Source organism: Cheilinus undulatus, linkage group 7, assembly GCF_018320785.1.
Source record: "Cheilinus undulatus linkage group 7, ASM1832078v1, whole genome shotgun sequence".
Classification (NCBI taxonomy): Eukaryota; Metazoa; Chordata; class Actinopteri; order Labriformes; family Labridae; genus Cheilinus; species Cheilinus undulatus.
The window spans coordinates 21,870,675-21,895,707 of NC_054871.1; positions in this window are offsets into that span (position 1 = coordinate 21,870,675).

The window sequence follows — 25,033 nt, forward strand, 5'->3', positions numbered from 1 at the left end:
AATCCTTGTGGTGTGATTCTGTATCTGTGAGTGTTTGGTTGTGTTTTCGGTCAATAAAGCAGTGAACAGAGAGCGTGCCGTCATCACGCATCAGTATTAGCTGATAAAGGCACTTGGGGCCCCTCTGCCATGTATCATTAATGAGTTAGCACATGCCGCGCCACTGCTGCAGCTGCACGCCAGCAGCCCAGGCAGGGTGTGTGTGGGTGGAGTGTGCGAGGGGGAGGGAGGAGGGGAGTTATAACACCTGCCTCTCAACTCGCCTGGGCTCAGTCTTGGCTCCGTTCCACGCTGGGGTCAGCTTGTCTGCTAATCTGCTAATATGGTGGATATAATTGCGATTGAATGGTCGGCGGCGTCGTGTGTCCGGGGGAAGCAGTTGCTCTTCCCCGCTGCCAATGTTGTGATACCCAATCAGCGGCAATCAGCGCCATCGAACCGATCAGACTAATGGAATCGGATGGGTTTTAATTCACACACACCTGGCTGTTTTGTGTGTTTGTGTGTGTGCTTGGCAAATATGTGCATGCATTTAAATGTTTCTGCACCTGTCAGTAGAGCTCTCTCTTGAGGATTTGCATATAAAATTGTGAGTTTTCCTGTTTCTATATTGTTAGATTTGTGCTTCAGTGATTGCACAGACATCATCAAGTGCCTGTCTCCATGTGTAAATGTGCTTTTTGTGTCTGTAACTGTCAGTCTGTCTGAGAATGAACAAGTGCCTCTTATATCTTTATGTATATTTCAGTTTTAACAAGCTTGTCTGCATCTTTGTAGTCCTCCAATAAAAGCCCAAATACAGCATGTCCCATGTCTGGGTGTGCTAAGCACGTCTGTGTCAGTTTTGGTGCGTTCCTTTGTGTTAAGGTCCTTGTCTGCCGGTGTCTGCCTGCTCGCTTGTGTGCATATGTGCCCCTTTGTGTGTCTGAGCCAGCACCATGAATCAGTGGAGTTGGCCACAGCAGAGACGAGCAAAGCAGGATTAAGAGCATCCTCATTCTGGCGAGACAGGAGCCTCAGTTACTCTTGGGGGACTCGGCAAGAGAGAGAGAAGAAGAGAAGAGAGAAGAAACCCTCCACCTCCTTCTCCTCCTCCTCTTCCTTCTTCTACTCCTGTCATCTCCTCCTGTCGCACAGTGCTGCACCCTCCAGCTCTCTGCTTCTTCTTCTTCTCTCCACTCACTACGTCTCTCGCTTTCTTCTCTTCTTCTTTATCGGTCCTGTCTCATTCCGCCCCCCTTTTTTCTATCTCTCAACTGAAGCTGCTCCTAATTTCTCTCCTCTCGCTCCCTCTGTCTCCGCAGCCCTGGCACAGGGGTATGGCAGACGGCCCTTTTGTGAAGTTCAAGGCTGTGTGGAGATTTTGGCGGGTTCCAGGAGGTTCATTAAGACAGCCTTTTACATGAAGAGATCTGTGCATCTCTGAGGAGAGGAAACAGGACCCACTACACATTTGGGGAGTACTGACCTTTTATTAAAACTGAAATTTTATTTTCAACAGGACAGTGCAGCATAATTTTACACTGTTGACTATATTAAAAGCCCCATTTAAACATCCCTCTTGATGTAATTGCTCTAGGTTTCAGGATGAAACAAATAGAAAACAGTGAAAAACAATTTTAATGATATTCTGCTGTATGTTTAAAGCTACAAGAAGAAGTTAGAATTTTATTTCAAGTTAAGTTCTTACCATTAACTATTTATGAAATTGGACCACATATCTCTATCTACTTATATTGTACTAAAGTAAAGCCAAAGTACCCCTGCAGAGGCTAAATATATTGTACTGGACATGCTGTAGCTGTAATATAAATAAAAATTGCCATTAAATGTTGATATATATACAATAGTTTGCATATATTTTGCTTCACAGTAAGTTGGCATGTATTGCCATCATCAGTGTTGAGTGTAACATAGTGCAAAGTAACGCATTATCATGTTATGTTAGTCTGTAACGCAGTGATGTAACGTGTTACTGCTGCTAGCTTAGTAATGGCATTACATTTACTATAAAATAATAATCTCGTTTCTTACTTCCTGTAAGTCATCCAACTTTGTGTAAAACAGGAGCATGTAGAAAATGAATAAAGCATCCCTTTTGCGTGCTCATGCAACATCACCTGATCCCGGTGATTGACATGTTGCATAACCTTAACGCATAACTTGTTACCAAATGAAGCATTTTTGAAGAAGATCCACAGTATTTTAAGATCTCAGAGCCACATTTTGCACAAAAACTTAAATGTACTCAAAAGTAGATTGTAAATTTGCAGATTCAGCCTGCAGTCAGCGCAGAGCTAGTCTCTGCACCCTGAATCACATCTTGACTGGATGTCCAAGAGCACTTGCAGATGGACGCTACAGGTGAAGGCACGACAAAATCCTCACAGAGATCACCAAGTAGATCAAGCTGCAGAGAGTCGATGCCAATAAACAGCAGGCACCATCACCCAGATGCATGACCTTCCAAACTGAGGGCAGCAAGGTTCCCAAGGCGAGGACACCAAACAACCCGTCCATCTGACTGGGAGTTGCATGTGGACCTCAGGAGGAAGCTGGTCTTTCCGCAGGAGGCGGTGGTCACCACCGCCTCCTGCGGGACATGATCCTTCTCTCGAGAAGTTCACTGACCATCATCATAGCAGAATTAACAGTGCCCTGGGAAGATAGACTAGCCATCTCCCACCAGCTAAAGAAGGCCAGGACCTGATTGATGAGGCTGGCATCAAAGGATGGCACGCAGCCTTATTCCTGATGGAGATTGGCTCTCGAGGCTTCCCTGCAACATCAGTGTGCTATTTCTTGCAAAAGATGGATCCTAAGCAACTGCGGAAGGCCATTGGGGAGATAGCCACAGCAGCCGAGACGAGTTCCTGGTGGTTGTGACTGTCAAGGAGTCGCAGCTGGAACCCCTCTGCAGATGAAGGCTAACTCAACCTTCGCTGCCACACTCAGGAGAGGTGTACAGGTTAAGGGGTGAAACACCTGTGACCCTGAGATACCTGCTAAGGATTCAGAAGGGGTTTCCAGCAACACAAGTATGTTTTTTTTTTGTTTGTTTGTTTTTTCTCACAGAGTTCCACCATGAAATTGGTCTTCAACTTGCCACATCCCTAGTTGCTCCTGCAGTCTCTGCTTGTAGCAAAGCACTCAACGACACACATCCGTTAACTCAAATGACTCACTCCAAAAAATTATTAAAATAGAAGTTAAATGTGATGAGACATCTCAGAAAAAAATGGGAACAAAAGCACAGACTGTTTCACTGTAAAAAACTTAAACAGTTTTTAGTGAACAAATAATGAAGTACTGGGTCCACTAATACTATGCTATAAGCATGTTTAGTTAACTTAACGGCAACATTAAGTATTAAGTTGGGCCCCACTACTTAAACAGCAGTGAACCTTGTTATTGCTATTTTACATTAGGCCCTCAACAGTGTTGTTGCACCTGAGACAAGAAACAAGCTTAATCAGCATGTACCACATAAGGTTTCCCCCTATAATTGCTAAAAATTGCAAATTACTGCTTACTTTGTAAAATGGAAAATGAAGACATTTTGAAGTTTTGAAGCCAGTCAGCAGGAGGACCCTTATATGGTTTGACTTCAGTTCGTGGCAGCTGTCTCTCTGTCCATCTTAATATACAATCCCTTGTTCATATCTTGCCAAGTATTCCTGACCTCATAGGTGGCAGTATAATTGTCTTTATATTCAACCCTAACTGTCATCATTGGTATGTCCCACAGTCGCACAATGAATATGTCTGAATGGACAACAAGGCAAACACACTGTCTCTATGTACTTTCCAACCCAGGTGACGGTATTGCCCCTTAAACAACTTGAACTGTGCCTTAAAATCTGTGATGTGAACTCGGCTCTGTGAACCTTTTTCAGCAACCAAACTTTTTCAAATCAAAGGTCTTTTTTTAGTCTCTTTCAATAGGAAAAGCTAGAAACAGACAGAGAACTTGACCAAGTGTTTTATGTTCAGATTCAGCAGCTGGTTCATTATCAGTCAGTGGAGCAGCGCCAGATCACTGTCAAATCACAAATACCAAGATATATGATTTGTAACTGTGAGAAAGACTGTTGAAATTGCACAGATGAACTTTGTTGTCATCCAAAACTTGTAATGGATGGTGCTCCTCTCCAGAGGTTTTACAGCTGGGTGAGTAAATTCAAATACATGTTTGGAAAAAAAACAAGATTTGCATTTATCCGATCCTTAAGAGGGCCAAAATCTCTCAATGACAATCAGACCAATACAAAACCTCCCACATTCTCTCTCAAACAGTCAAATGAACACGCTGGATAAAATAAACATTAAAGCATGCAGACACCAAAAGCAACAAACAAGATAAAAGAATGGAAAAAAGCCAGATCCAAACATTTCCAGGAATCCACAGACTCGCATACAAATATCATCTATTTACACTGTCACCGCTTTATTCACACACTTGTCAGATGACATGAGTATCTCCAGATGTGAGCGGCTCTGACAAATACTCGCATATGTTAAACAAGCGGCCGCTCACTTTGAAGTCTTGTTGAACAGGCTCTCACACTTCACAACAGACACTTTGTCACACTCGAGCTGATGCTCCAGTATTTGGTCATGCAGCATGAACACAAGTATACAAACACAGGAACACTCATGTTAAATAAATAGATGCATAGATCACATTTCTTACTTTTCAATTAGACCTTCTTGGGAGGCAAAGGCCTTCAGCGTCCATCAGTTTGCTACCAGTGCATCTGAAAGAAAAGAAGGTATAAAAAGAAGAAAAAACCATCTTTGGAACCAAAGGGAGTGTCTTCCCCTACTTTTGTATTCTCATATTTTCTCCTCTGACTAACTAGGAGGTTGTCTTTTGGTCTTGGTTTGAGTTTCACTCAGCCTTCTTCCCTCTGAAACTCTCCCCGATCGTGTGGACATTCAATCACGCTCCTGTCTTTCCGTCTGTCTCTCACCGTGTCCATCTGTCTCGCTTTAAGCCTTATATTCTTTTACCAGATTCCATATGGCGGCAGCGTGGTAACACAAGATGTTTTTTGCCCATGCATGTGACAATGTAATTTATGTGGATAAAGCACGACGACCTCAGAGCCAGGGCAACTTGCGAGTTTTTGATTAACTGCCCAGCCTACTGTTTGGATTCACAGCAGTAGGGAAAGGGGGAAATTTCACTTTAAACCAGTCTGGATTTTACTCTCAGGGGTTCTTTATTGGAATTCATCTTGAAATGAAGCCTCAGTTTGCAAGGCCTTTTTTAAAGTCCAACACAATATGCAGTCAAAGCTTGGCTGTAAAACCGTGCATTTATTTAGCGGGGGGTGGGGGGTTGTTATAGCATTGCTCCTGATGGCCCTAGTGGATGCTGGTGATTGTTTTGAATAGGCAATATATCAGAGGCAATTGCCCTGTAATGTAATTGGCTGATAATGGTATCATGACATCATCTGCAACCCTCCCTTGTGCAGGACTGGGAATCCAGTTTATAGTGCATGGGGTATTGTGCATAGACAGAGGGTAAATGGAATTAAGTCTTTGCTGGTAACAGTAAAATTTATCCACTTAGCGTACGTAAGAATAAGCATTTCCATAAAGAAAGGCAAGCAAGCCATCTAAAATGTTTACTTTGTATCTTTATAATGGAATTTCTTATCATTATGCCCCTGGATAGCTTTATCTCATACAGGTATTGTCTAGGCCTGGTGAAAGTGGCAACCTATGGTGCTTAAAAAAATAGGAAAATGTGCAAAAAAGTTCTTTGAGTGTCCTCTTGAGGCATGCTGCAGAAGCCCATCCATAACAAAATGCTCAGAAGAATTAGAAAAGTATACTGCCTGGTGAACAAAGAAGTTTTAGTCTGAGAATCTCATATCTTTAGTGGTACTGCACTGATGAGGGACTTTTTTATAATTCATCTGTTGAATATTTAGGCTAAGGGTTATGCACATATGGCTGATCTGACAGACAGCTCCTTGTTTCCTGCTAGGTTGCCCTTTGGTTATGTAGAGGTAGCATTTCCAGTATGGCAAATGCCTTTGTAAGGCTTCAAAACCTAGACAGAGGAACCAATCGGTGATATAAGTGTGAACTTAACAATGTCCAATAGTCTATAATAAAAATTCAACTAATTTTGAGACAAAGTATTATGTGAAAGTACCAACTGACAGCAGTTAGGAACAAGTAGAGGCTATAATGGAAATCAAAGCTGCAAAATAATAGAAATCAGTCATTCCTGTTCCAGCGCCAGTTCAAAGGTGAGACTGTTACACCCTTCTAATACCTTGTTATTAATGACAGTTGCCGCAGAGGTCGATTTATCCCACTGCAGGCAAAGGGGGCAGTAACAAAGGCATAACACTGCCAGAACAGTGCCAAAGAAAGGTGTCTGTTTCAAGAATCAGCTTGCCAAGTTTGACTAATCTGGATAGGACCTGTGCAATAGGGCAACTTCAAGCTGGTGTTCTGCAAAAACAAGTTTTGGCATGTGGCAAGTTTCATATATTTCAGAGACAGGTTGAGAAGTGGGCATCCCAAGAAGACAACAGCCCAAGGAGACTGATTTCTCACCCTGTCAGCACTTGGGAACCATGGGCTGTCTTCTACAGATTTGCAGTCAAGGTTTGCAGGACAACATGGCCGACGGCTCTCTGCCCAGAAGTTCCGGAACAGACTGAGTACAGCCAATCCGGTCTTCATGGGGCTGCCAGGAGGCCTGCCATGACTGTCCTTCAGCATCAGGCCTATTTGCACTGGTGTTGCACTGGAACCTGAACATGTGGAGGAACATTATGTTCAGCGATGAGTCCAGTCCAGAGTTCTGCTGACGGGAAAACAGAGAACACAGTGATTGCTGCACTGATAGAGTAACGTCTTTGGTGGAGGCAGTGTGATGGTGCGAGCTGGCATCCCCCTCACTGTAAAAACGAGGCTTGTCATCATTGGTGGCAATCTCAATGTAGAGAGATATCAAGATGAGATTCTGCAACCGGTGGCGCTCCTGTTTCTTCACAGTCTGGGACTGAACTCTATCCTCCAAGATGACAATGTCACTGTGTAAATGTAAATGTTAATGTAGCCTCAGTGATTTGACCAACTGGCTGCCGAGGGTGACTTTTGAAGCCAGTCAAATGCAGTGGCCCAGTGGAAATGATATATCAACTTAACAGCCAAATACCAGGCAAGGCGTTGTAGCTGGGGTGGGTGTAAGTCCCCATCCAACAGCACTAACTAACTGGCTAACTTCGATAGGTACCCCCAGAACCAAAAGGCTTTTACCTTTCCCCCCTTGTTATAGATGGTTTCCTACTAGTTTTTGGACTTGTAGTGGGATTCAGAGAAGCGGCAAGTATTGTAGTCGAGGTACTGGAAATCATATGTGGTTGGAATGAATTGACTACAAGTATTACACATGTCGATGGGCGTTTTCTTGAAGAAAGAAAAAACTTCTAATCATCACATTACTCTTCCTGAAAACTGTGATTTAGGAAAAACATATAAAGAAAAATGATGTGCAGGCTAATGAGATTAACCACGGTACAACAGAACGGAGTCGCCTAAATGTTTAATTGCAGTTCCTGTAGCAGCGAACTCCTCTGCCTCTGTGTGCTGGACTGTAACTGGAGTTCTCTCTCTAATTGAATGAGATAGCCTGAAGCATGAGTCATGGGTCACAAGTTCAACCAACTGTCACCTCTTTGGCCATAACTCTCTCCATCTAGCCAGTTCCTTCACTCCTCTTCCTTGCCTCAGAGATATCATTTTATAAAGCTGAACAGACAGGGCATTATTGATCCGTGACACTTCAAGAAAAATAGATGCTCTGCTGTGCTGACTCTCTACCCCAGCTAGCAAAGGCTGATCACTGTTTGCTGCTTTCACCTCTCCCCTCGACTTTCTTATTGTGCTTTCACTCTTATTCAGCTCATGTGCAGCCAAGCACATGAAGAAAGACCAAGGCTGCAGAGCTGGTTAAAAAAGGAGCGAGTGGGCAGAGTAGAATTGAAAGCACACCTGACGCAGCCAGAAGATTGCAGACCTTACGATTTGTAATAACCACTGAGCAATTGGCCTTTAATTTCCTTCCATTGAGTGAGTTATTTGCGGCTTGGATGGAGGGAACTGGAAATAAGGAGAAATAAAACTTCTGAGAGATTGGCCCCACAATAATTTGCAGTATAAAGACAAAGAAGTGAATGCGGGCATAAAGAGGAAACTATCCCGTGCTAGAGGGAGAGAGAGAAAGTGTATGCGTGAGAGGGAGCCAGACAGAGAGTTAAAGGGCTTATCCTGTCATTGTGGAAGTCGGCAGGGACAGCACAAGAGGTCTCGGGGCAATTGCTTTATGGTTAGCAGCAGCCGCCCACCCTACGCCTCCCCTCAGTCCCTCTCGGCCTCCCTTTGAAACACCCTGCTCGCCTAAGCCTCTTGTCACAGGTGAAGGAGTTGCGGAATAATTACCTCCGTTGCTCAGATGCGAGCTCTCCTTTTTTCTTCACCGAATGCGTTTCAAACATTCATTTTCGTGTTCATTTCACTTCAGCCCAGGAGAGAACACCTGCCGTGACTCTGAGCTACTGTGTTTTTTTCTTCCCGGGGTCCCTATAACTTTGCCATTCCCCCACTTGATAGTTCCTTCAGTTCAGAGGTAATTACATCTTAACGTTTAACTTGATAGGATGTGAGGATGGCTGAATGGAAATGAGAAGGGGTGGCCAGGTGGAAAAGAGCCAATTTCTTAGCAGGTTGGGAGCAAATCTTTTTCTCTCATGGCACATTCAAAGTCAAGGGGGGACCCGATGACTAAATAGCTTGTCTGCATGCTTGTGAGTGTGTATTTCAATTGTCTATGTGTGCACAGTGTTATTTTAAACTCTACATGAGACACTGAAGGAGGACCCCATTATTTAGCTGTTTATAAAAAGACACCATGTCATTCTAGGAATATTGAAAGAAAGATAGTTTTGCCTTAATGTGTCCAAATACCTTTTTATTCACTTCAGTTTGAACCTTCAATTCATGATGCAGTACATACCAGTAACTGTTCAAACCAGCTTGGATAGATAACCCAGTGGCAGCTCCCATTGACAACTCAAGCTAATGCGGAATAGCAGAACTGCAAATCCTTAAGAGTCCACTTGGGGCAAACTTAGGTGCCTTAGCTGACTGAGATGGTGCGGGCAAATAGTAAGGGAGCTAACCCTTCACATTACAACACAGTAGGTTATCCTACTTCACCTGTTTTTTGTATCACTTATTCATCCTATGGGTGACTATACTTTCTGCTTAGGCTTCTCCACCCACCTACTCAGAATTTTCGATGGAACAAAATAGATCAGGGGCAAAATTTCTATTTTCAGCCTTGAGACTAAACAGAATTAATACGTTTCATTTGTCCTTTCTGCACCTTGAATAGCACCTTAACTCACAGGCCCACACAAACAGCCAGAATAGTTCATTTTTTAAAAGTTAGCAAGATACAAAGGCTTTCTGAAAATAAACTTTAAACTCCAGTTTGATACTGCACTCCACAACAAAAGCTAAACCTGTCACGAGGTTCAGGAAAAAAAACTCAAAAGGGAGGACCTAAATGCAGATAAAACTGAAGGATTTAATTAAACAAACTAAAGTCCAGGAAAAGGCAACTGAGGATCACGAGGAAAAGCCATTAACAAAACTTACTTAAAACAAAGTCCAACAAAAGCAAAATCCACAGGGAGCACGAGGAGAAAACACTGAGATTAACACGAGGAAGCACGAGGAGTAACAAGGACGGGGAAGACATATGCAATAAACCGACACAGACACAGGGAGACACAGAGCTTATATACACAGGGAGTGATTAACAATGGCAGACAGGTGTGGACAATCAGACACAGGTGAAACTGGTGAAGGATAATCAAAGTGGAGGGAAACTCAGGCAGGAAGCAAAACTGGAATAACACACAAGGGAAGGCATCTACAAAATAAAACAGGAAACATGGAACCTAACACAAGGACTGAAAACTGAACACAAGAAGCAAAACTACAGAAACACTGAAAACACAGGAGGATACAAAGAACCAAGGAGTGAAACTCAAACACAGGGAGTAAAACTAAACATGAGACATAGGAATTAACCAAACATGAAACACAGGGAATGTAAAACTAACATGAAGCAGGGAATTACTAAACATGAAACACGAGGAGTAAAACTAGACATGAAACAAGGAATAACTAGACATAAAATACAAGGAGTAACTAAACATAAAACACAGGGAATAACCTAAACATGAAGCACAGAATAACTAGACATGAAATACAAGGAGTGATAAAACATAAAACTCAAGAAGTAACTAAATACTAGAAACAGGAAAATACTACACAAGAAACACGAGGGCTAAAGAAAACTCCTAATAAACTCCAAACCTAATACAAGATCAAACTAGAAATCACAGAATTCACAAAGGATAACCATAGGAAAACTCAGAAACATAATAAATCAAAACCTGGATCATGACAAAACCTTGGCTATCAATCCAGTTGAAAACCTGCTGTGGGCTTGATACTCCCTGAAGTGTGCACATTTAAAAATTAGAATTTAGAATTAAAAAAACAAAAAAATATCTAAATAAATGGGAGAATTCCTGGTGAGCCAGGCTGGACTGAATTGAGAAAATAATTCTTACATTTTTTAAACATCTTTGTGTCAGTAGTAGTGCCAGCCTCTGGTATTGAGCTCAGTACGGGCTAGCTCTTGTTCTACAATGTGTAAACCACTGCACATGATTAAATTAGTTCCAGATTATCTTAATCGGAACGCTAAATGTAACCTTTAATGCTTTAAAAAAAAAGATTATTTGAACATCATTATAATGAATATACTAAATCCACAATTATGTTTATTCATTAAAATGTTGAAGGCTAAAGTGGGCTAGTCTGAGCCATGAAACTCCAGAACAGCTGAATGCTGCTTAACCTTTCAGAAAAGTTGCATCCTTCTTTGGTGCATGCTAAGGGCCACCTCTGGCTAAAATGGGGCCCTAAGCAGACTCTGGTATAAAGCCCCCACTACACTTCAAGAAGTCAACCACCCTATTAGCATGCATTAGCTTGGGACATCATTTTCAACATTGTCACCGCCTTAAAGACCCTGTAAAGTGAAATCCAAAGTTTTGTCTTAACAGACTAGATATTTTGGAAACATGTGAAAACACTAAGATCTACATGTGACTGAATTTTGGATTGAGACTGTTAGAAAGTTTTTCACCTCTTTGCTGGATTGGTTTAATGTGGGCGGGGCAAATATGTGGACTCGAGATGTCACAAGCCCACAGTAGGGAATGACCCCGCCCCTTTAACACTACTATATAAAGTCACAGAGCAGTTCATTTCAGTACAGTCTGTTGTTAGCTGATGTCACTGCCTTTATTAAAAGTTAAGTTAATTAAATAAATTTGGTAAATATAAATAAATATATCAGCCACAGTGGTCTTTGGATCATTTAAAGCACCACAACAGAGATTTGAGCCAGAAAACTGACATTGTCTCTTCTCTAGCACAGAGCCAGGCATCTGCTCTCTGATCCTAGGTCAACACTCAGATTATAACATTTTGGGCTAGGCTTCAGCTTTTCAACAGACACCCTCACACCATCTTAGAGCAGATTATACTGCCTCATTTTTCATGATTTTAAACCTTAATTTTATAAACTTAGAGATGGTTTATTAGACTGAATTTTGATTTAGGAGTTCATAACATATTGACCTGTCATACAACAAACCTAAATCCAGATTTAATTTTCACTTTACAGGGTCTTGAAGGCTTTAGAAGAGTGCTACAAAAACCTACTGGTGATGACACTGAGTCTACAACCTTGAATGCGGCTATGGCTTTAAGACTGTCCTCAATGGTTTCAAGGGAGCTATGCATCACTGTGATCAATATTAGATGATCTTCAGTGAAAGTTTGTGAATGCATGAAAGGAAAAATAAAGATAAAAAGAAAGAAAAAAGTTGCTTGTGATACCGTACCGTGCACTGGAAACCTTTTACAATATCTCCCAACCCTTTGCTCTGACGTGACCACCTCCTCCCACACAGCGTATTTTTAAAAAAGAAAATCCTACTTCTTTTATCCAACTCTCCCTCCTCTGCTTCTTTGACCTTGTAGCCGTCCTCCTTTATTTTACTTCTCATTTCTCTACCTACATGTGTCCCACTTACTATCCCTCTATTTATCCTTCACATTCATCGTATTTATGCATCCTCTGCATACCCACTCAGACCTCAGTCACCTCTCATGAACTTGTTCATTGAGCATTGGATCAAACTGCAGTTTGAAGCAATATTCTTTCTGTGTGCTAACACTAGGTTGACATTTTACACAACTACATGAGAATGGAAAGAATTGACATGATCTTACTGAGAGTGAAAGAGTCATGAATGAGCCCACCTATGTTCTGCCGTCCTATGAAGTCTTCTTTGAAGGGCATGGTAGAAATTTCTAAAGCTATGAGATGTGATTGTGAGAGTTCAGTGTAATTCTATACATTTAGTTGGCAAGCAGCCTGAGAATTATGAAAGTTTTTCATGAGAGCCATGCTTGTCTTCACATAAGTCACACTACACTAAATAGATATCACTAGTTTCCATTACAGTATCTTCATGTAACATGCAGTATAAGCTTTTTTACATTCTGTTCTTCATGACAACAATGAACAACAATCTTTTAACAAGAGTGTCAGTATGCAGAACCTGCACTTCATCAGGCTTCTTAAGCCTCTCTGAATACAGTGCTGTTCCCCACAGGGCCTAATTTACAACATCTACTCCAGGCTGTAGTCCTACAGACTTCATTGCTCCTGACAATTCTCTATTGCCTATACTGTTACTTCTATGTTTCCATAGGAAGAAAAAAATCACTCAGTTGGTATATGTATGTGTATGTAGTATGTGTGGAACTGTCAGTCTAACGCCACCATTTCATGCACACAATGCAGAAATCACACACAGCAGTGTACACTCCATCCTGACAAAGTGAAAACAGAATATTAGATTTTTCAAATTTATCTAAAACAAAGGAATTATCACAATAACAAAAGTATTCAGAACCTTTGCAAAAACACTCCATATTTAGCTCAGGTTCCTCCCATTTCTCTGGGAACCGGTGGTAAGATATAATGATCAGACATGATTTTGAAAGGAACATGCCTCTCTAGAAGGCCTCACAGCTGCTGATGCATACTAGAGGAAAAACCAAGCCATAAAGTCAAACTGCTTGCAGAGCTCACAATTGTTGCAAGGTCCTCCATAATTCTCCAAATGGAAGAAGTTTGGCACAACCAGGACTCTTGCAAGAGCTGGTTGCCCATCCAAACTGAGAAATCGGGGGAGAAGGACTTTAGTAGGAGAGCTGCTCAGTCACTCTGACCGAGCTCCAGAGATCCTGTGTGGAGATGGGACAAAGTTCCAAAAGGACAACCATCACTGCAGCCCTCCACTGATCTGGGCTTACAGCAAAGTTGCTAGGTGGAGGGCTCTCAGTGGGCCAAACTCTTTGTAAAAGAGTTGCATGCCTTTCCAAATCATGCCAAATTAAATTATTTTACCTCAAATGGACCTCAATCAAGTTGAAAAAACATTTCTGCAAAGAGCAAGAGAAATGGGAGGAACCTGAGCTAAAGTTCAAGTCTTGATGCAAAGGGTCTGAATACTTAAATCAATGTGATATTTCAGTTTATTATTGGGCTGGGGTGGAAGAGTGCATAGTTGGCAGTGTAAGCTCACATTGCAAAATGTGCCAAACACAGAGGCTTTCTGGATGAAAAACAAAATGCCTCATTTTGTACAACAGAGCCAGCATTGTTTTTTCCCCCATTTTAACCTTATACTCCTTAAAGTGTAAGTGAACACCCAGCTCTGAGCTAACTCTGCCCACTTCAAAATTTCAAAAGATGCACAGAAAGTGAGCAGATTGGTACTGAGAGGAGGGAGGGGAGAAGGACGTGTTTCTTTTTTAAATGGACAGGGTTTTCCAGATGAAGCGGAAGTGACACTGACTCCCCTTGCCGGAAAGTTATACAGAGTCCCGCAGCACTGCTGCCTCAGAGTGATCTTTTGAGGTGGAGGATTTTTCCTCTCCAGAGTCCCCTGAAGCAGGCTGTGGAGTGGTGGTGGACCATGATGGTCCTGAGCACTACCTGTTGCAGCCAGCTGCGTTACTAAAGCTGGAAGCTCTCGGAGCTGAAGCAGTGGGGGGCAGGAGAGGATAGAATTGGTCTCTAAATGGTAAAGTCAGTTAGAGGCAGCAACATTCTACCTTTTATATAGAGTTTGTGATGTAGAATCGTGACATAAGCCCTACCTTTTCAGAAAAGATTTTTCAAAGCAGATGTCTGTTTGAGCTAATTGAAAGTCGTAAAATGTAGACTTTTATCAGTTTGGTGCAAATGTCAGAAATAACACCAGCATTGATATGTTTTAACATAGTTCAGTCAAATACCTGACTGTACAGCTGAAAAAAATGTTAGTGTTCAATGCTTCTTTAATTACATGGAGAAACCATACCTGTCTGCTATGCTGTGTATCCTAGCTTCTCCAAATGTGACCTTTTTGAAGGGGCAGTGCTTACTGACATCACTGGAGGCTAATGCCATTACTACTACCAACTACCACATACAACCTAACTTAAAAAATACTGAAATATCCCTTTGAGTGCTCTGGCTTGACTTAACTGTGCATGCATGTAAACATACTGACTACTGCACTATTAATAGATCCCTGTAGCACTTGAAGTGATATCAGTGACCGAATGCTTCTTCCACCTGCAAACTCTACTGAGCTGTGACCCCAAACCGAGGCACAACCTAATTGTATAATTGTATATTCACTGCTACACTGCTGCACAGCTATATTTATATCATAAGTCTGGTATGTAACTGCTCATCATGCTCATGAATCTGCTTCATAATGTTCTCTGCATACCTGTTACCAAAAAATATGCCGAATTAGTGTTGGCATAAAGAGGAAAAAACACAAGCTTGTGTCAGACTCCATTACTTCGTCCATCCTGTTGAATTTCTATATCATTGTTTTTACCTCCTGAGATCACCTGCATCCCTCCTGTCCATACAGGAAATTTTATGCAGTGAGAGACAAGTGTGAATGAGCAACTCAAAAGAATTTTAGGATCAGACTGTCCTTAAATGTATGTGTAAAAACAACTTAATAGTTGAAAGATTTATTCCAAGCTGCGCCAGTTGTGGATCTTGGTATACGTTGGATGGGTTAACAACTCTTTTATGTCCCTAGTTTATGATGGCAGGATGAAGGAAGAGGAGACCCCAGCTTTGCAGATTTGAGTCAGAGATAAGCAGCCAGGTCCCTCCTTAAAAATTCTAACTGCATAATGGAAGGCATGCCCCTTTATGGACAAGCAGCTGGAATACCCCAGTAGACAGCAGAGGTAAATCTTTCAGTCATAAAACCTCTTTATTTGGCCATTTTAAGTAAGCAACATAACTCAAATCTCCAACTTCCAGTGAGAACTTGTTCCACAGATGGTTTTATCTTTTGAGATTCTGTTTCACAGGGTTCATGCAGAAAAAGATTAAGTGTTGAATTGCTCTGGGGGTTGCAAAGGTTGGAGGGTTACATGGTTTGAGTTGTGGTGGAAATAAAGAAACAGGGCTTAATGGATGTTAAGCACATGCTTATTTGTCTGGGTTAGGGTTTTCAAATCTCAATCCACTTAAACAAAATGATAGCTGGCTATTACAGTTACATGAGTTTGTCAAGATGGGACCAACAGCTGACCTTTAAATGAAGCTATTATCTATGAAATGTCAATAACATGTCTCAAAAGACTGACATAACAGGACATGGGAAAAATCCAGGTTGCATAACAATAAATCTGGAATGTTCTTTGTTGTGGTGATTCTCAAAATGCCACCATAACTACTGAAGGAATTTTATAGTCAATTTATTTACACTGTATGGCCAAAAGTTTTCTCTCACCCATCCAAGTATTTGAAATCAGGTGTTCCAGTCACTTCCATGGCCACAGGTGTATAAAATTAAGCCCTAGTCATGCAGACTGTTTCTACAAACATTTGTGAAAGAATGGGTCACTCTCAGGAGCTCAGTGAATTCCAGCATGGTACTGTGATAGGATGCCACCTGTGCAACAAGTCCAGTTGTGAAATTTCCTCGCTCCTAAATATTCCACAGTCAACTGTCAGTGGTGTTATAACAAAGTGGAAGTGATTTGGAATGACAGCAACTCAGCCATGAAGTGGTAGACCATGTTAAATGACAGAGTGGGGTCAGTGGATGCTGGGGCGCATAGTGCGCAGAGGTTGTCAACTTTCTGCAGTCAATCGCTACGGACCTCCAAACTTCATGTGGCCTTCAGATTAGCTCAAGATTAGCTGGGTTTGGCGGTTGCCAGGAGAATGGTGCTTGTCTGACTGCATTGTGCCAAGTGTAAAGTTTGGTGGAGGGGGGATTATGGTATGGGGTTGTTCCTCAGGAGCTGGGCTTGGCCCCTTAGTTCCAGTGAAAGGAACTCTGAATGCTTCAGCATACCAAGAGATTTTGGACAATTCCATGCTCCCAACTTTGTGGGAACAGTTTGGGGATGCCCCCTTCCTGTTTTAACATGACTGTGCACCAGTGCACAAAGCAAGGTCCATAAAGACATGGATGAGAGAGTTTGGTGTGGATGAACTTGACTGGCCTGCACAGAGTCCTGACCTCAACCCAATAGAACACCTTTGGGATGAATTTGAGCAACACAACTCACTGTGGTCATACAGGGACCTGATGGCTCACTGCACCGGCCCCCTCATTGTCGCAGTACCCCCCACATGACCGCTGAAGTACACAATCATAAGTCTTCTCCAAGACTACAAAAACACATAGACTTGATGAGCAAACTCTTATGTCCCTCCTGTCCTGGAAGGGCAAAGATTTTATAGTGTTTTTTCATAGATTTTAGGTTTAAATTGATACACTGTAAGCCTGAGAAAATACTGTTTTGCTCTAAACAGCTTGTCTGTTTCAACATCAGAGGTGACTAAATGTGTTGGCCTTGTCCTCACTTGTCATTCCAGCATTACCATGCCTGGTTAAAGACCCCAGTATGAGCTCCTTGTTCCGATGACAGACGAAAGGGCAAGTCAAGTCTCCCACAGCTCCTGAAGGACAAAAGCCAGTCATAATAAGTCAAGGCTGATCCCTGGACCCTGGGCCCCTGCAACAAGGAAGACAAAGCATTGGGTTCTTTTCACAAAAGGCAACTTATTACAGCCGAGAGCCTCACGTTGCTACATTGTCAATCAAACTCTTGTCCTTACGGGGAAGCAGGGCTGGCCTGTTTTTCTTTACTTAATTTGAGGAAATCAAAAGTATTTTTTCTCTTCTACTCTCCCATACCTACTGCTCAAGCACTCTCTATCCCATTCACTTTTTCTAACTTTCTCATTACTTCCACTTGCTCCCTCCTCTCCAATTACAGAGTGGTCTTTCATCTCCATGGCCAAGGAATGGAGTGATAGGATCAGGAGGAAGAGTGAAGAAAGAGGCTTTGTTGCCCTTTACCTCCCCCCTCTGATACCCCACCCTGGCCTTCTAATAACCCCAGGGGCACTCAGGTCACCCTGAGATTGTGATTTACACAGTTTCGGCTCTGTGATGCTGCATTAAGATAAAATGCACTATATTTTTACACTCTACTAATCTAACGGACTGATAGGCACATCACATAAATAATTCTAACACCAACCAGCTACCCCACTCCATTGAAATCCCCCAAAATTGTTTGAAATCCCTTTTTTCTCACTGCAATTGATACGTTGTTGCAGAGTTATATTCAACATTAAAAGCACATTTACAAGTTGTGTTTGCCTTGAGAATCCATGGCATTGTTGCAACCAAGGAATTACAGAGTCCAAAGGGTCATGCTTTAGAGAAACACAATGCATGGCTTTAAAGCATCAATTGGGGTTTTTCTCGCCTTCTGGATTTTCTGGCATATTTGAAAGACCAAGTCCTTGGTTGGTATCTTAATGTCGTCCTTGGGTTTATGGAGGCTTACTCTCTTTTTAGCTCTTCTGCCCCACAAGTCCCCACTAATCTGTTGCTGTGATTTTCTTGGCGAAGCTTTCTGATGACATTGAAGGGAATGGAGCCAGACAACAAACACCAACAAAGTGGTAATGCTACCCATGTCTGAGTGGATCGTACCTTTGGCACGTTCCTCTTAAAAACTTGGAGCATCCATTTTTGCCATATTGGCAGGTGGTGACCTAAAAGGAGATATGGGTGCACATAAGTCAAGCTCCTTTGTGCAAATGATATTCACTTTGTTCCAATTTGTCCCAGGATAGTTGCCTGGGTCTGCACAAGCTAGGAAATTTGAGTTCTCCCTGGGCTCCCCAGAGCCAGGGCCTTTCCCAGGAGCACAGCCCCCCACAGGGTTAGGATAATTAGGCCAGGTGAATAGGCCAGCAGCCTGCTTACAGTGGGGCCTTGTTCCCTGATGTAACATGGCCCATTGTCTCAGGACTGGGGTTGGAGGGGAAGGTTTCATTCAGGAAATGGATCAGGGGATGGGACTTTAATTAGAGCCACCATAATTGAGTATAATGCAACCGTAATTGAAGATTCACTAAAAGGAGGGATTGGAGCAATGTCCGGCGTAATGGAGTGTCCTATGCAAGTTTATATCACCGAGAGAATGCAGTCATTCCACTGCAGAATAAATAACATCTGGCTCGTGATTGGAGCAATTTGCATGCCTCAAGAACTGGCGAAAAAGACAATGTTTCTGTTCATATGCAAATACTGTCTTTCAACATATTTGCCTGGAAGAATGACTGTACTACAAGCATGTTAAAAACATGGCTGGAGAGGGACCAAAGAGCCAAATGTGTTGGAAAATATGGATGCGTTCTGTATTGCTGGCCATGCCCATCTTTGTCTACCCCGTACTGTCTTCCCCTGGCCTGTAGCTGTGCTCCAGCCTGTTTTTTCTCTGGTGCACAGAGCTGCTACAGGCAAGATAAGGCTGGTCTCCCCGAGTTAGGGCTTAGCATAATCCCTCTTCCTTCCTAAGAAAAAAAAAAAAACAGTGCTGAGGCTCATCAACACACAGCTGAAGAAGAGAGGGGAAAGTGATGGAGAAAGAGAGGGGAGACAGGAATGCAGGACGCAGAAAGGGTAACGAGGGAAGGGAGAGTGAAAGCAAGGGTAGGGGGAAGAGGGAATATAGTAAGACTGCTGCCACGCATTTAATAAAATTCCACCGGGGCATGAAAGAAGTACAAAGGAATGCGCTTGTGCAGTGGCAGAGGCATTGGAGGAAAGGGGAGGAGCCGTTTTGCGTTCCCCGTGATCAGAGTGTGAGCTAATCCTTTGACAAGGGGGTCTGGGGAAACCCAATCCTGATGCCCAAAGGCCTGACATGCCTAAAGCTGGCATCCCAACTCTAGTGGCAGGATACAGACAATGTGTCTGAGAGCCGGTGCCATTTACTGCCTTGGAAAAAGCTGGCATGAGCATGGCGGTTCAAAGATGGGGTACAGACAGAGCCATCTCTACCGTCACAAAAGAAACTGTCTGTTGTAACTATAGATAAAACAGCTTAGCGCTTAGTGGGTGTGTTGAAGGGTAGATAGATGGATTGATACATGCTCAAGGGTAGATGAATGGATTTGAGGCATACTCAGTCATATCAGACGTGGAAGTAGAGTTGGCAGGATGACCAAGGTACAGGCGCTTCATTGTAAGTCACACTACTGCTCTATTTTTCGCTCTTGTGAGGCAACATAGAAGAAAGCAAAACAACAAAGAGCAGTTGTCACTTGTCATCTTGATCACCTAGAATCAAGGGCTGTGAGACTCAAACACAAACCAAACGAAACCCAAAGAAAACGGCAATAGTGGTGTTCTTATCAAAATGATACATCAGCATTGCTTTGACACAAGGTTACAATTCTCTAGGAAAAAAAATCATCCAGGGTTTTTTGTCCTTTTTTCCTGTCTTGTTTTCTGAGCCAACCATCCCATTTACTTTGAAAACAAAAGAACAAATACTCCAAATGATTCGTCCGAAGAATAAAGGAGAGCACAATGAGATCTGGCAGGTGTGACACCGTGTGACAAGTTCCCTTGACTTTCCAAAGTCAGGCTGAATTCCAGGAGGTAAAACATCATTACAGAAGAGAAAAAGAGCTGCAATGGGTTTGACACCTCGGTAATGGTCTGTGATTGAAGCAATAGCAAGGAAACCATTTTCTGGTAATCTGGCACAAAGCAAAAACACAACTGCACTGCCCGTTTCATCTTGTTGTAACAGGGTTTAGAGCTCAAGGAGAGAAAAGGGAACATACAGTAAAGCCAACATGTTATTGAAGCAGTCTCACTGACAAACTGGTGTTTTGGTGACTGACATCTTTTTGAGAGTTAAGTTTTTAGCATCACCAGCCACTCTGCACTCTAATATTGAATATGTTTTTTGCTGTGCTACTTAATTTGAATTTATAGCCTTAGTCCAGGCATGACACAAAGTCGAACACTGCCCATATAATTGAGATCAGCTGATGGCCAGATAAGTCTTTCTAAGCATGTTATTGGTTAATCGCACTCATGCCGCCATATTTTAACTGCTCTAGCCTGGCTATGCTTTGCTGCTCCCTCTGCAAGCTGCTTTCCGCAACCCGCCTCCACCCCAGCTCCTCCTATTTTGTGCTTCCAACTCAATCAGAGGTGTTGTGTTGTCTTTCACGCTTGCTCTGCTCTGGGTTTTTTTTTTTGCTGCTTCTCTCCCTGCCTCTAGCTTTCTGTGTAGGTAAAAGTAAAGCAGGAGGGATCCCAGAGTAGCCCCATTGCCAAATATAAATAACAGCAGTAAGTTCAAACCAATAACTGCTAATAAAGAAAAATATTTTTTACTGCAAATCATGTGTGTTTCTTGACAAAGTGGTCCTGACTGAAATGTCTTCCACACAACAGCAGATCTTGATAAAACTTTGAATAAATAAATAGCATCTCACTCCCTCTGACATCTGAAGACAATCTTCCAGGAACTTCAGTCCCAGACAGATTTTGCAAAGACTGGGCACCTTTCGGGATCCCTACTGCAAGTCTACAACTAGATTATTTTATGACTTATTTCCCATCATGCACATTGTTGTTACTACAACTCAACTTTTCAGCAGAAAATCAAAAAGCAGAAGAAACTGGTCGAGTTGTGGAGAGAGAAAGACCCCCCTTTATGATGTGTCCCTCTGTCCTCCCCTGTACAACAATAGAGTAGAGCAGAGGTGGAAAGAAATTGCCACAACCCTCAAAATCTCTGATGAGTAAGCTATAGCTATAACTGCAGCCCTTAAAATACAGCGAATAACGATTCATGTCACTGGGGAATCTCTCCTGTAAGTATGATACAACAAGCTATAGGATACTCACTGGAGACTTCAAGGGTCACGGCAATATCTGTGCACTTTTTTTCCTTCTCCATTTCAATGCTGTACATCAGAGGGACATCATGTCGATGAAACATACTTGCTCCCTGAATAACTCCATCAGTTCCTTCTCCTTTTGCACAGTTTAGGAGAACTGAACATTCCTTTGTCCCCCCACCACTAGTTTGCAGCTTCCTAGGCTAGAATATTTAGGCTAAACAGCAGTATTTGATTCTATAGGCCCCGATTTAGCTCTGTTGATAGAGCAGGAGCCCGAAAACAGAGGCTGAATGATTTCCGGGCTTGGCAATGTTTGGTGCAAATCTTCCCCTATTCCTCTCCCCAATGTTCCTCTTCAGCTGCCCTATCAGAATAAAGGCAAAAAGAACAAAAAAATTATCTTTAAGAAAAAATAAAATCATGCTATGAATTCTGGAAATTATTACTCATGTTGTTTTAAATAACTTTACATGGGAACTTTCGCCCGGCAGACACTCCTCTTCCCTCCATCAGCTGTGCTTGTAAGCAGGCTCTATACTAGCTAATACATGGAAAATAGTTTTGTTGAGAGAAGTACTGTTTTCAGCAGATATCTTTGCTAATGTATGGCTGAGCTACCTCAGCATTTTTGCGTTTATACCCAGTGCTTAAAGCGGGCCAGCACACATTAATACGCAGTACTGGCACTTCTAAATTTTGCCCCTCTGGTGTACCGGGACTTCTTTCCGTGTATTGGCTCTTCTAATCAGTTGCTGTTACCCTCTCCTGTCTTCTCCACAGCTGACAGCTTTAATGGATGATTCATGACAGCATCTAAATAGATGCATTCTGTAACTGTGATATTTTCATCTGTACATAAATCCAGGTGAACTCACCTGCCATTGTTGGAGGGAAACCAGAGATTTAATGGTTAACCTCTCCTGGACAGTGACTCAGAACACAAGCGGTACTGTGTCCGCCAAGGAGCTTGATGACACCTGTTCGTACTGCCGCTGAATGAGACATCAACAATAATAATATTCAATAATGGTATTCAAATTGAATGACCAGACTGTTGGTCAAAAGATCAAGGGCTGTAGTTTTCCTCCAAGAACAGCTGACTTACTGGCAAAGACATAAAGCCTGGATATATGACGGCAAAGTCAGCTCACAGACAGAGCTGAGACTCAGGGTGTCAGTGAGAAGAGGGGCTGATTAATCTCTACATTTGGTGCTGACAAGGAAATACTATTAAATTCACTATTAGATATTTCTATTTCATTTGAGAGCCTGTTTTCTTTTTATGTATATAATTTTGTTTTACTTTTTATGATGTAATTTTATATTTCATGTCGTGTTTTTTAAGATTTATTTTAGGGCTTGTTGCCTTTATTTGGAGAGGACAGGATGGTGGATGGTGTAGGGAATCATGAAGAGAGAGTCAGGAATAGTGGGAGTATGAATGAACAGCAATAGGCTTACTGACCACAAAATAATCTATTTAAAATCCTGAGTCTAATTGAGAAATAGCATTTTATTTTTCTTATTTTACTTATTTCTTTGTACATTAAAAATATCCATATACAAATCATGTATTGCAATTCAGCTAAACTGAGAAGATATGATTTTTATTCAGTGTCATCCAAATTAGTTCTGGGACTGTGTGACACTTTGACATCTGGTAATTAAGGAGAGCACTGCTCCGCTCATAACACTGTTTATACCAGCCGTGAAATTGCACTACACTTATGCTAAACAATGAAAAACAACTCAAAAGTGCCCCCTTGGATGCCGTTATGGTACATAAAAGATGATGAATAACCCTCCAGGATGCCCTACCAGTGGACGAAAATTAAAATGCTCTTCAGTGTGCCTTCTCAAGCCTGCCACACACATAAAGATTTTTAAATCCTAACCAATTTTGTCAATGGGAGAGACCCCAAACAGGGCAACAACTAATCAGATTTTCCAGTTTTGTTCCTATGGGGTGTGGTGTAAAACAAGAGGATGAACACAGCACACACACACTAACAGATACAGTTCACTGACTACCAGAGTCTTGGTCTGATCTCATCTCTCAAAACACCAAATCTCGTGTGTTCAAACACGACTTTAGAGTGAAGAAGCTTCTGTGATTAGATGTTAGCTCCCTCCTTTGTCAATTGCCTTGTTTTACAATACTCATTTTGTTGCTACAAATCAAAAGTTGCTCCTCTATTTCTGTAGCATTTAACTTTATTTTTCTATCATTGCCATAGCTTTTTTTGGTTTTATTTTCTCCTTCAGTCAGCCTACGTCTTGATTGGCAATTGCTCCGTTCAATGCTTGTGTCTGCTCAGCTGTTCTTGATGCTCACCATACACAACAGGATTTTTGGTTGTAAATACGCCTATAACGTCTATAATATTTACAATCTCCAGTCAGAGCGCCTCAGGTCGAAGAGGGAAAAAAATCACAGGATAATATAGTAAAGTAATCTTAAGGACCATCTGATAATCAGGCCTTTGCTGACTTTGATCAGAAGGGAGGATTCAGCCCAACATTCGGCACAATTATTGTGTAGCGTGTGGCCTGCTTTAGTTGACAAACATGATAAAGTGCCATCCAGGCTTGCTACAAGTGGACAAAACTTGAAAAAAAAAACCTCTTAGCTGCCATACCAGTAGGCAAAAGATCCTAAAGTGCTCTTTTGGGTGTCATCTCGATGGACAAAATGTAATTAAATGTCCCCTAAGATGCTGCTCCCTTGGATGAAATGCGAATGAGTGCCCCCAAGATGCCCTCTCATTGGACAAAATGAGATAAACATCCCTTTTCTACCCTGAATAAGCTTCTCAGTATAAAGTTCATTTTAACTGACATCCTCACTTGTGAAATAAAGGTCTAAATCGTTCAAAACTCCTTGCCTTTTTTCCATTAAATATGTGAAAACCTTTTGGGCCCCGGGTGCCTTTAAATAATTTTCACCCCTGTCCCTGAAACATCCTGAGTCTGCCAATGATGCAACATCATTATCTAAGGGAATCACTCTCAGCAGGAATCATCTAGCCTACTGTTACACGTCATAAAGATACTGAAAAAAAAAAAACAGAAATTCATGTGAGAAAAGGTCAACTTTCAAACTGTGAGAAGAAAGAAGCCATGAGGTGTCTGCATATCCGTACTGTCATGTGCACATCAGTGAATGTGCAGCACTGCCCTTCTTGTAGAAACAGATTAATTGCACAATAACTTAAAAATTTTGCCACTTTAAATTGAGGGACTGTGAGACTTTTCAATGGAACGACTGTTGTAGATCAACCCGTTTTAAGCTGTTAAAAATTTCAGCTCATCTTCTCACGACTCTTTGGTCAGAACTTGGCTGTGCCAAACAACTGAGATCATGGGAGTGTGCCCCTACTCTCAAAAAACTCTCATGATTTCATTCCAACATTGGAATTGGTTGGTGACTTTGAAATTGCTTGAAAGGTTGTGTGGTGTGCGGCCACTAGAAGACTACAAAGGGACTCTGTTGAGAAAGCAAGTAAGGAAAAATGTGTTGGAGACTGGTGAGACTCAAATATATCTTGTGTTGGCATTTAAAAAAGGCTTTCACGT